Below are 9,502 nucleotides of genomic sequence, written 5' to 3'. Positions count from 1 at the left end.
AAAAGGTTTTGGCTTTTGCTCTTAAATGAATTTGAAAGACACAGAAGATTTTGAGCAAAGAAGAAACATAATCAAACTTAAATTTTGAAAGGTCATTCTGGCTGCTGGATTGAATGTAAAGAGGAGGAAGGCAAAGATATAAATAGTGAGCACTATTAGGAGGTTATTGCCACAGTCTAGGTGAGAGTGATGGTAGGCTTGATGAAGTTTGCAGTAGTGGTTGGATTCTTGGACATATTTTTAAGTTAGAGCCAAGAGCATTACGTGATATATTAGAAATGTGTCTGAACCCAAACTGTCTCAGGTTTGCAACTTGAACATTTAGAAGAATAGAGTTACCAACAACTAAGATTGGCAGGATTTCAGGAGAGCAGGTTCAGTGCGGTTTATCATAAAACTCAATTTGGACTTATTAGGTTTGAGATGCCAGTTATATATTCCAAGAGGGATTTAATTAAATCATATGTTTATAATCAATCTTTTCTCTCTCTTATTTATAGTTTTCCCACTGATAAAACTTAGGAGAAAAGAGAAGTCAACCTAGAAATACAACTGGAAAGCCCATTAATATTGTATAGTCATTGCCTCTATTGAAGATACATCAATATGGACATGGGTGGTGATAAGGTAAGCTGTATATTATGCCAAATTTCTGATAACAACTGTTGACTTATTCCTTTCCCACTCAAGAGAATGGTTTTTTTAACTTGAGAGAAAAAGAGAGAGACAGTATAGGGGGAGGGGCAGAGGAAGAGAGAGAGAAGGAGCAGGCATCAATGTGGGAGGGGCAGAGGACAAAGGAGGGAGAGAATATGAAGCAGGCTCCATGCTTAGCATGGAGCCCAATGTGGAGCTCAGTCCCACAACACTGGGATCACAATCTGAGCCAAAATTGAAAGTCAGACACTCAACTGACTAAGCCACCCTAAGCCACTTAAGGGAGTACGTGATTATGTAAAGTTAGGTGACTATGAAAATAGTTTGAAATAGTTAAGACTTAAATCAGGACTAAATTTCAGTACTTCACCTATTATTAGAAAAATATTAAATGTAACACTTTTAACAATAACCACAAGTTAAGAACTGAAAAGCTTAAGTGAAATCCAATCAGTAATATTTTAGAATTACAAAGACTTTCAGAGATGTTAGTGGAAAAAAGAACACTTCAGTTTTAATTTCATGTACCCTTTATTTCCTGAGACCTATTTGTAAATGCATGGAAGCTGAGATGAAAATCCTTGATGTATAGTAGATACCTGTTTGTTCTCAAAGTCATTCTTTTATTAATGTTTATGAAAGAAGCTGCGTGACCCTCTCATTCCACAGTTTAAATTCTCTCCCAAAAACCATATATATTCATTATATAAATGGACTTCTCCACCATGACTTAGTATATCATTTTAAAAGATGTCCAGCCCTCTTCCTCAGTGCTGCCTGAGGAGGTGGCAGCCATATCATCCTCGGCATCATGGCCACCCTTAGACCCCTCAAGATGCCCCACATCATTAAAAAAAGGACCAAGAGATTCATCTGGCACCAGTCAGATCTATATGTTAAAATTAAACACAACTGGTGGAAACACAGAGGGATTGACAATAGGGTGTATAGAAGATACAAGGACCAGATCTTGATGCCCAACACTGGTTACAAGAGCATCAGAAAAACAAAGCATGTGCTGCTCAGTGACTCTGGAAGTTCCTAGTCCACAAAGTCAAGGAGCTTGAAATGGTCCTGTTGTGCAACCAATCTTACTGTCCAGAGATTGCTCATAATGTCTCCTCCAAGAATCACAAAGCCATTATGGAAAGAGAAGCCCAGCTGGCCATCAGAGTCACCAATCCTAATGCCAGTCTCCACAGTGAAGATAATGAATACACAGACAGCTGTGTGCACATTGTGTTTGTGTTAATAAAGCCATAAAACTTTCAAACAAATATGTCTAATCATAGCTGATTTAGACTGAGAGATTGAATAAATAGTATGCACAGACACAATATGTGTGTGTCTCTCTTGTACATGTACACACACACACACACACACACAGATGCACTCTCATAGGATCATGGTTTTAGAATAATGATGGTTTTAATATTTGCTCCTGCCTCACACTGAAACTCAATTGACTGAAAGGAATAATGCAAAGCCATCTTAAATGATTCCAATGATCTGTACTAATTTACAGAGGTTACCAATTGGTGCTTTAGAAGATTCCTGTATTCCAAATATAACTATTAATTATAATGTTACTGGAATATTTGTAATCACTTCAAAATTAGCCTTTATATCCTCAGGAGGCTTGTATTTATAAGAGTCACTTGGTATCTCGTAAAGAAACTAATTAGTCAACAAATGATAAGTACAGAAGGAACACAAATTAGTTCTTTGTTTACTGCTACTTGGTTAAACCATGTAATTTGTATTGTAATTAAAACTTTTTATATTGCAAACAGAAAAAAATATTTAATTCAGGGATAGATGATAACAACAGTTTCAAATGTTGTAAGAAATACATTGATACATTCACTAGGGTTTACTATTTAGGTACTTATAAGGCAACAAAAAAAGGTGGAAAAATAACTACAATCTAATTATTATCTAAAGACCGTCCTCTCCTCCATTACTTTTGTTGGAATTACAAAGATCCTATTTTCATAAAAACCAGCAAATATTTTGGAAAAGAGATAACAAAGAACATCCAGGCATGGGGTATAGTTTATTTTCCTTAGTAGTAAAACATTTTTGGTTCCTATAATATCTCATAAAAAGTGGTGTTTTGAAATACATGGAGAAAAGATTTACAGGGAAACCCTAACTCTCAGTTAATTATAGAAAGTTACAAGTATCTCTAGGTCATGTTATTCCTTCTCTCATTTAATAAGGATTTGAAAAGCGGCAGAACTTTGGAGGGCTCAGCTTTTGGTCATCTTTATTCTGCATGACAAGGCCTTGATATTCCTGCTTATTTCTGTTTATTAACAAAATGCCTTTTTCCTGTGCTACTTATAGTGCTAAAGAACCAAAACACAAAAACTGAGGCATTTTATGTTTGGTTTCATTCAGTACAGTGATGACAGATTTAAATTGAATTTTTGTCTCTTCATTTATAGCACTTTTATTTCATTTTTAGTCATTATAATTGATTCTTCTTCATAGTATTTTTTTATTCTATTTTTGACCATTTTTGTTTCATTTTCTATTGGACCATTCTTGGAAGATTTTTTTAATAACAATTTTTAATGTTTTTATTTATTTCTGAGAGAGAGAGAGAGAGAGATAGCATGAGCAGGGAAGAGTCAGAGAGAGAGGGAGATACAGAATCTGAAGCAGCCTCCAGGTTCTGAGCTAATTGTCAGCACAGAGCCTGACACGGGGCTCAAACCCTAGAACCATGAGATCATGACCTGAGCTGAAGTTGGAACTCTTAACCGACTGAGCCACCCAGGTGCCCCAATGGAAGATTTATTTTTAAGTCCTTTTCTGGTGTGTGTGTGTGTGTGTGTGTGTGTGTGTGTGTGTGTGTGTGTGTGAGAGAGAGAGAGAGAGAGAGAGAGACAGACAGACAGACAGACAGACAGACACACAGACAGCATGAGCAGGGGAGGGTCAGAGAGAGAGGAAGATACAGAAGAGGCTCTGAGCTGGCTCTCAGCACAGAGCAGACTCGGGACTCAAAAACTCACGAACTATGAGATCATGACCTGAGCCGAAGTGGACGTTTAACCGACTGAGCCCCCCGGGTGCCCCTAGATTGCTCTGTTTTTTAATGTAGTTAAATCCTTTGGGGCGCCTGGGTGGCTTAGTCGGTTAAGCGTCTGACTTTCGCTTAGGTCATGATCTCGCGGTTCGTGGGTTCGAGCCCCGCGTCGGGCTCTGTGCTGACTGCCAGCTCAGAGCCTGGAGCCTGTTTCAGTCTGTGACTCCCTCTCTCTCTGACCCTCCCCTGCTCACGCTGTCTCTCTCTCTCTCTCCTAGAAATAAATAAAAATATTTAAAAAAAAAAATCCTTCTCCTCACTTTTGACGTTGGTAATTATTGTTCTAGTGTTGATTTTTGTCATAGATATCAAAATTATGACCTTGTAGGCTGGTTTGAGATGGGTGTTTATTGGTTTGTTTTTCTCTCTAGTGTTCATCCTTTGTTGTCTAGTAATTTTGACAATTTCTCTACCTCAACTCTCCAGTCATAGACTCTTGGTCCAGATTCTGACAATCGGGCTATATAGATTTCCTCCCATCCCCCAAGATGGGGATTTAAGTAAGCTATAGCCCAGTGATAGTTGCAGGTATTTAAAAATCATTTTTCAAAAACAATGAAGACTAAATCCAGTCCTTGCTTTCCATCCATGATACTTACTCTGCTCCCTGACTCCATATGGACATTCCTACTGGCTGTGTTTCATATCCCAGAGGAGTATTCCTTGTTTTTAGCCCTATGTGTCATACTGTGTTTCAGCGCCGTAAATGGGACAGAGATATTTACCTTTAATTGACCAGTTTTCTAGGGGTTTTAGACTCTGTTTTCCTGAGATGACAAGAAACTGCATAAGTTCAAAGAAAAAAGCATACAGAGGCTACTATTTTTGCTGCCTATTCTTATTCTCGACCATATTATTATTAGACATTCCTTCTTATCCTGGCAGTATTTTACCTAACTTAGTTTCCACTATGGTATAATAAGTGAAAGTTTTTGACATAAAGTAGCAAAGTGGTTAAAGGCACTGACTTTTGGGGGTGCTGTATGGCTCAGTTGGAAGAGCTTGTGACTCTTGATGTCGAGGCTGTAAGTTCGAGCCCCATGTTGGGTGTAGAAATTACTTAAAAATAACATCTTAAAGGCATCAGCTTTGACATTAGAAACCTAAGGTCAAATTTTATCACTTTATCCTATAAGAATTTGCAGTTTGTCATAAAATGAAGATAACAGTATTACCAGAAAATAGTTGAGTTGAGAAGAATAAAAGCAAGTGTGTACTAAATATTAAGTATTTTCATTAATTACATGTTTGTAACCAGTGTTTTACCTTATGTACCATCCTCTACTGAAAATTATGAACTTCAGCTGGGAAAATATTAAAGCATTACCCTGAACTTCAGATTCTTTAGTTTATACTCAGTTTATGCTCAGACTTTTAACTTTACTTAAAATATTCATACTTTCTTTGTTTGTCTGTATTCACCCATCACGTGTTAGCAGAATGTTTAGGAGTTGGTGGTTTTGATGTTGCCTGTGACACTTACCACTACTTTTTGGTCATGACCTACAGGAAGAGCAGACAATTCTGAATTTACCATTATAATACACTCCTCACTGCTGAATCAGCAAGACATTTTTGCTTTTTGGAATGAAAAAAAAAAAAAAGGATGTTTATGCATCCATAAGAAACATCCTCCCTATACTTCTTAGAATCTTAGCTACTTGCTACTATAATTGTAAAAGGTCAGATATTAGAGAAAGATAGTCTGGTGTTCCCTCACTGACTGTATCATTTACTAACTGTATAATTTTAAATATGTTATTTAATATATTTGGCTCTCAGTTTTTCATCTCTAAAATAAAGAAATATTTTACACATTCATGTGAAGACTAAATGAAGTAATATATGTAAATTGTTACCAGAGTGTCTGATGGGCTACTAATGTAAACCTTAGTTTTACATCTTCTTTCCCTTTCTTCAACAGGTTTATCTTGAAATTCCAATGGGAAGATACCATAACAGTTGGGTAATGTCAATTGTATAATGCCCTTACAAAAATTGCATACTGCCTTAAACATTAGATTTTTCTGTTATATGAAAAAAATAAGTCACTATTTGATTTATGACACTTGACTTGTCTCCTGGTGTTGGCTACTGAATGCCTTACCGTATGACTCATCATCCAAGTTTTGTTCCTGATGAGCAAATGAGAAATTGGAGGAAGCAATATTGGGAATAAGAAATCTAAAACTCTGTGATAACTTGGAAACTAGTTATGATCTTGAATGCTTATAATTTATTTATATAATCCATTTTACCTCCTTTTATTACTTATTCTTCCCTCCTCTCATTTTTAAGTTAAATTTTAAATTAAAGTAATATGGATATTAGACACCAAATCAAATAACACAGAAATACTTATAATGCAAAGGCATTAGCAGTTATCTGACCAGCTACTCAGAGGAAGTTCTTTTCTACTCTGTTTTGCTTGTTTTCCTGGTACTTTACTCCATATTTCTACAAAGATACTTGTAATATTTCCTGATTATAAACTTAGACATCATTTATTTATTACTATCCCATTATTATAGATGGTGATTTGGCTCACATCAAACTCCAAAGCTCTCTCTACCCTTCTAATACTGTCATATCATTCATTTTACTAAAATTATTAATCAGCCTTTGAACTATAATGAACAAAATAATGATACATTTGTTTTCCCTTTGTTATGTAACTTTTCCTCCTAGAATTTTCATTTGCCTTGATGTGTTCAATGGTGATGATGTGTATTTCATTCATTTTGCTGAACTTTCAATCAGTCCATTCATTCAGATTACTGACATCTTTCAGGTTTGGGAAATTTGCTGCCATATTTGCTAATTACCTTTGTTCCATTTTCTCTGTTCTATCCTCTGATACCATATCTCATAGAATCTCATCTCATTTTTTTCCTCTCATAATTGTTATATTTCCATTCTATTTTCTAAAAAATTTCTTTGACTTTTTCATCTAATCTTTCTGTTTGAATTTATTTTTTTCATTTTAGCCAATATAGTTTATACTTCCAAGAGATAGTTCTTATTATTTTAAGTAGAACTGTATTATTTTCTGTGCGTGCAAGTATTTCATGTTATCTCTGATGTAGTTGAGAATTGAGTTTTCTTTAATTTTTGAAGGATAGAGAAGATGGAAGTTTTCTTTTGTGCTGTCAGGTAACAATATTTCTTCCATGTTTACATTTTTCTGTTTATTTTATCACCACCACATCATTTACTCAACTGTTTGATAATCATTGACTCATCCATTTTATTTAATAACAAGACAGTGTAAAACAAACCAACTAGAAGTTCTGGGAAAGGAAGAAATGTCTATATCCAATTTGTTTGGGAAAAGAGTTTGCTCTTTCTCTGGGGAACTTTTCAAATGCAATTTTTTTTTTCCAGAAACTCTGGAAAGCATAGATATCAGAATGCTGGTCTTTTAAGAATTGAGGGTGTAGGTCTTAGAAGTCAACCATTTAGCATCAAGAGTTTTACTTCATTCTGTATTTTCAATACCATATGTCAAATTCTGCCTTAAGTCTCTAGTTGGCACCTCTGAGCCAAGAGTCTCCTTTACTTTTATGAGTGGGGCTAGTAGGTATTTGGATCTTATTACTGGGTGAGTAAGGTGAAGAGAATACATTAATTCCCCCAAATATTGACTTCCAACCAGTCCTCATGTTGTCATTTAACTTTCCCTGCCCTCTGTTTTAAGCAGCCTCACTGACATGAAAAGATCTCTGTAAGTCAGTGAGTCTAATAAACTTCCCTCTAATGTGCTTCAGAGTTAGAACACTCTATATAAAGAGTGTTTATATTATAAAGTCTCCTCTCTCTGGCTGCATTTAATTATACAAAAGTTTACAAAGTCTCTTTCTACTGATCTCTCTCCCATTTTTATCTTTGTGGATTTTCCTCTTTTCCATAGTTATGTTGTAGTGAGCACTGTGAAAACTAAGAAACATGGTCAATCCACATAACCAGCAAACAACGTATTTTACATAGTATACAAAAAACTAAGTCCAGCTTAGGGCATGCCAAAGATAGCAATTAGAGGAGGTGGGACAAGATGGCGGAGAAGTAGGGAACTCCGTACATTGCACTTGCCCCCATATCTTGCATAGAGAAGCCCTGAAGCCATAGGAACCCTTACAGAATCCAGGAGTTTGGGAGGAAAAAGAGACAGAGTCCACTGAGAAAACCTAGTGTGAGTGTGAACTGGGGAAGATAAAATCGGGCCAGGACCAGAGACACAGAGGGATGGGGGCTATCCCCCTCTGTGGGGACTTAGAAGAGAAAGAGAGTGGCCAAAACTGCTCAAGACATGGTCCCTGTCGCTGGGGAACAGAAAAACCTCCACTTGGGACACAGAGGGACCCAGTTTCCTGCTCTCCAGGTGACTCTAGGCAGGATGCACTTGTCCCAGGCGACCCCTGGGTAAAACTGCTCCTTGCTCTCCAACCCAACCTGGAGGAGACAGGAGCAGCGACTTCTGGCTCAATCCCCAGGGGGAAGGCAAGAGGCTTGGGACTGCCCTGAGGGGATCACCTGAGAGTTTGTGTCTCCGGCAGTTTCAGTGGAGCGCGCAGACTGAGATCTGGAAAGGAGGCCTGGCCCACCTTGGCTACGCCCCTGGCACAGGGAGTTAACACACCCAAAAAAGTGAGTTGCAGCGCTTGGTTCAAGAAGGGACTGGAGCGCCGCCACTCTTCTCCCCACAACGGCCAAGGCAGAACTCCCAGATGCATTGGATCAAACCACACCCATCACTGCTAGAGAGCTGCCCTCCTCCTTTTTTTTTTTTTTTTTTTTATCGGAACGCTACCCTGATTAATTCTAGTCACTGGCTTGCTTAAACAGTCACATTTAATCCATTCTCTAGATCTAAATTCTACACTTACCTACCTTTTCATCTCTTTCTCTCAGGAGTAATCAGACTATATAGTTTCTCTGGATAACACCATCGTCTTTCTCTCACCTCTTCAACCATATTCCACTCTTTCACTCTTTGAAAAAAGCTTCTTATCCCTTCTGCCTGTTCATTTCATTTCCAATTTTGCCTCATCTCCACCCTGTCATTTCTCAGTTTCTCTATGCTCTTCAACCAGCACTGCATACACCTGGCTCTTTAATTGTAGCTGGGAAATCTGGTTACATGCTTTATACTGTTCTTTGTCTATTAGGTTTCTTCTTTTTTCCTTTTCTTCCTTTTGACTTTTTTAATATATTTTTATTTTCTATTATTCGCCTTCCCTCCTCCTTGTTTTCTCTCTACTTTTTCGTTTTCCCTTTCAGTTTGCATGTTTGTTGGATTTGTCTGTGCATTTGTGTGCCTTTGTTCCCTGTGTGTTTGTCAGTCTGGTTTCTTCTCCAGGGCTACCTCAAGAGACAAGCCAAAGTAAACATGGAGGAGAATACCGAATACCACTACAAGTAGGAAAATAAAATAACCAAGGTCTCAACAAGAGAGACCAAGAGATACCATTCAAAGAACACTTTCTGAAAGGATAGGCCCTTGAGAGTCAAAGAGTCTTCTTGGATACAGCAGCGCTTACAGGTGCAGAGAGCATAACAAGTTTTTAAAACTAACAAGAGATGGAAAGCTAACCAAAATGACGGAACAAAAGAGCTCTCCTCCAAAGAAATTCCAGGAAGAATTGACAGCTAAAGAACTGCTCAAAACAGATATAAGCAAAATAACTGAATAAGAATTTAGAACAATAGTCATAAAATTAATCGCTGGGCTTGAAAAAAGCATGGAGGACA

The 9,502-nt window shown here is 37.3% G+C and overlaps 1 pseudogene; it reads left to right on the top strand.

Moving 5' to 3' along the window:
- Positions 1–1,468: 1,468 nt before the first annotated feature.
- On the top strand, positions 1,469–1,920 carry LOC120221792 (annotated as a pseudogene).
- The last annotated feature ends 7,582 nt before the right edge of the window (positions 1,921–9,502 follow it).

This window comes from Hyaena hyaena, unplaced genomic scaffold, assembly GCF_003009895.1.
Source record: "Hyaena hyaena isolate Hyena2069 unplaced genomic scaffold, ASM300989v1 scaffold_816, whole genome shotgun sequence".
Lineage (NCBI taxonomy): Eukaryota > Metazoa > Chordata > Mammalia > Carnivora > Hyaenidae > Hyaena > Hyaena hyaena.
The sequence above is the reverse complement of the archived record's forward strand: the minus strand, read 5'-3'. Positions and strand labels throughout refer to the sequence as shown.